Below are 4,055 nucleotides of genomic sequence, written 5' to 3' on the forward strand. Positions count from 1 at the left end.
AACTAAGAAGATGATTGTTATTCTGACCTTAGAGGTCATATCAAATTGAGTCCAACCACAATGAGTTTATTATGTGGTTCAGAGAACCAAGTTCGATGTAACATTTGACTTAATCCAGAAGATTGAAATGAAAGATAATTAAAGCGATCAATAGAAGTATCACACTCATTGTTAAAGAAGTTGGTAGTTAGAAATAATACATGTTGAACTGTGATTGTATCACATTAGAACATGAAGGATAGTACTTATTCCAAGAAGAAGAAGGAGTCCTCAATAAAGATTTATTATGTAACCCGAAGGTTACAATTGAAAGTCCCACAGAGATCCGAAGCTTTTTAGGATTTGCTGGATATTACCGAAGGTTTATCCAAGGCTTTTCTTCGATAGTTACTCCATTGACAGCCTTGACCCACAAAGGAGCTACTTATACTTGGAGTGAAAAGCATAAGGAAGCCTTTGAGAAGTTGAAGAAGAAATTATGTGAAGCACCAATTCTTTCTTTACCCGAAGGAGTTGAAGACTTCGCAGTCTATAGTGATGCATCTGGAGTTGGGTTAGGTTGTGTTCTGACCCAGCGAGATAAAGTAATAGCATATGCATCAAGACAACTGAAAGAGCATGAAAAGAACTACCCCACTCGTGATTTGGAGTTGGCAGTGGTAGTATTCGCCCTAAAGATAAAGAAGCACTATCTTTACAGTAATAAATGCAAACTTTTCACTGATTATAAGATTCTTCAATATCTCTTTAATCAGAAAGAATTGAATATGAGGTAACGGTGCTGGCTAGAGTTACTCAAGGACTACGACTGTGAGATACTTTACCACCCTGGTAAACCAAATGTTGTTGCTGATGCTCCCAGCCGGAAGGTAAGTCTTGAAAAGAAAAGGGCCAAGAGCGTTACGAATTAAAGTTGTCTTGACAATTGTGAAAAGTATAAAGAAAGCTCAAGAGGAAGCTTTAGAGAAAAATGACCGAAAGAAGGAACGTTTGGGATAAAACGTTGGTGTTTGATACAAACGGTCAAGGACTAGAGGTATTCAAAGATAGGATTTGGGTACCTAGGATGGGAGGAATAAGAGTTCTTCTGATGAAAGAAGCTCACAAGACCATGTACCTGATTCATCCCGGCAATACGAAAATGTATACAGATCTAAAACCCTATTACTGGTAGCCGATGATGAAACTCGAAGTTGCTAAAGTATGTGGTTGAGTGTGTAACTTGTGCCAGGGTTAAGGCACAACATCAGAAAATGTATGGGAGTTTAGAAGCTTTACCAGTACCCATGGGTAAATGGGAAGATGTCACTATGGATTTTGTGACTAAACTGCCCAGAACAAGGAACGGTCATGACATGATTTGGGTGGTCGTTGATCGCTTCACTAAGAGTGCAGATTTCATAGCAGCCAACGAGAAATGGTCTATGGATAAACTTGTGAATTCTTATGTAAAGGAAAGTGTGAGGCTTCACGGTGTTTTGTTAACCATTGTATCTGATCGTGACAGCCGTTTTACCTCAAGGTTTTGGAGGAGTCTATAATAGGAAATGGGTACCAAGTTGTGTTTAAGTACAGCTTACCATCCACAAACTGATGGTCAGAGCGAATGAAAAATACAAACACTTGAAGATACGCTAAGAGCATGTACCCTGGAATTCCAAGGTAACTGGGATGAACATTTACCTTTTGTAGAATTTTCCTACAACAATAGTCTCCACTCGTGCATAAAGATGGCACCTTATCACGCTTTGAATGGACAGAAGTGTCGTACGCCGTCTTGTTGGCTTGAAGCTGGAGAAAAGCAATTTATGGGACCTGAGATAGTCCATCAAACTGCTGAAAAGTTGAAAATGATTAGGGAAAGGATGTTAGCTGCTCAGGATCGTCAAAAGAGCTATGCTGACAAGATAAGAAAACCGATAACATTCGAAGTTGGTGATTCGGTTTTTCTTAAAGTCTCGTCGTGGAAGGGACTTATAAGATTTGGTAAAGGGGGAAACTTGAGTCCAAGGTTTATTGGACCATTTAAAGTTCTTCAGAGGATTGGGAATCAAGCTTACAAGCTAGAACTACCAGAAGAACTAGATGGTATTCATAACACTTTCCATGTGTGTTATTTAAGGAAGTTCACGGGAGATGTTCCCAACATAATTCCAATATCTTAGTTAAGGTTGGATGAAAGCAAGAGGTTAATCGAAGAACCAGAGGCAATCGTTGACCGTAAGTCTAAAAAGTTGTGACGCAAGATGGTCGATTTAGTGCTTGTGCAATGGAAACATACGAATGGGCCAAATCTCACCTGGGAAACAGAGAGTGACATGATGAGTCGCTACCCGTATTTGTTTGCTGATGCGTGATTCCAGGGACGAAATCATCCTAAGGGGGGGGGGGGGGGGGGGGGAGGGAGAATTGTAACGCCCGTGTTTCTGGGCTAAAAGCATTAATAAATTTGTAATACTCTAGGTCAACCTTTGTAACTCATTTTCAAGTAATAAAGAGGAATTATGTGAATATTATGTGAATTATATGCTTATTTGCTTAATTATTATGATTTAATTAATTAATAATGAAAATAAGAATTTAAAATAAATATTAGAAAAAGCCGATATCTTTTAAGAAGGTTGTAGTGGCCAAAACAAGGATTCCGGAGATATAAAGAACGCCGAAATCCGAGTTATAATGAAGAAGTTATGACCTGTCGAAGTTTCGCGACAAAACCGGCACGGCACTGGACTAACTAGGGCCTGCCCCCTGCATCGAACCGAAGTCCGGAAACTGACTGGGACCTTGTCCCCTGCATCGGACCGTAGTCCGGACCAACTGGGGCCTTACCCGTTGCATCGGACCGAAGTCCAGACTAACTGCATCGGACCGAAGTCCGGAACTAACTGAACATAGCATAACATAAACATATCAACTAGCAGGAACACACATATACTGCATACTGCATCGAGCCGTAGCCCGGAACACATAACACATAAATCATGTCTGAGCCACGAAGGCATCGAACATACTAACTACTGCAACGGACCAAAGTCCGGAAACTGCTGCTAGCTAAATGGGCTGACATTGTAGCCTTAGACCCGTTCCTACTGGAAGGAAACTCACCTGGTACTGCTGAACTTGCTGGTAACCCCTCTGGATGCTGACCGACAATTCCATGAACCGCTGCTCCACTAGCTCCCCGGGCTACTGTAACGCCCGTGTTTCTGGGCTAAAAGCATTAATAAAGTTGTAATAGTCTAGGTCAACCTTTGTAACTCATTTTGAAGTAATAAAGAGGAATTATGTGAATATTATGTGAATCATATGCTTATTTGCTTAATTATTATGATTTAATTAATTAATAATGAAAATAAGCATTTAAAATAAATATTAGAAAAATCCTATATCTTTTAAGAAAGTTGTAGTGGCCGAAACAAGGATTTCGGAGACATAAAGAACGCCGAAATCCAAGTTATAACGAAGAAGTTATGACCTATCAAAATTTCACGACAAAACCGGCACGACACTGGGAAGCGTAAAAAGTGAATCTTGTGATAAAGTGCTTTTTAGCCTTAACAATCTAAACGAAAGTCATAGTATTCGTTAAACCAAGAATTTTGATAAAAAGAAACATCCAAATCTGACTTCGTATGAGGAAGTTATGATTTTTATAAGTTTTAGCTTAGCAGTAGACAGCTAAATACTCGAATTTAAGATCGAGCGATATTTAGCCGACACAACTTAAACGAGAATCGATGGTCTCGTCAATAGTAGTACAACGGTAAAAAGAATGACGAAAACGGACGTCGGATGAAGAAGTTATGAATTTTAAACGGATTTTCCTGTCCCGGTCTGTTAAAAATAATAATATTAAAATTAAAATCAAAAATTAGCCGATGAAGTCTAAACGAAAGTTGTAGAGCGTAATTTTAGCTATGCGTGCATATAAAAAACGTCAAAAACGGAGCTCGTATGCGACAGTTATGGTTTTTAGAAGTTCGTGTCTCAAAATTCGAAAAATTTGCATGAACAGTAGCCGGCCACGTCACCCCTCTCGCGAAACCAACTCA

The sequence above is a fragment of the Lactuca saligna genome, chromosome 5, assembly GCF_052625555.1.
Source record: "Lactuca saligna cultivar CGN05327 chromosome 5, ASM5262555v1, whole genome shotgun sequence".
Lineage (NCBI taxonomy): Eukaryota > Viridiplantae > Streptophyta > Magnoliopsida > Asterales > Asteraceae > Lactuca > Lactuca saligna.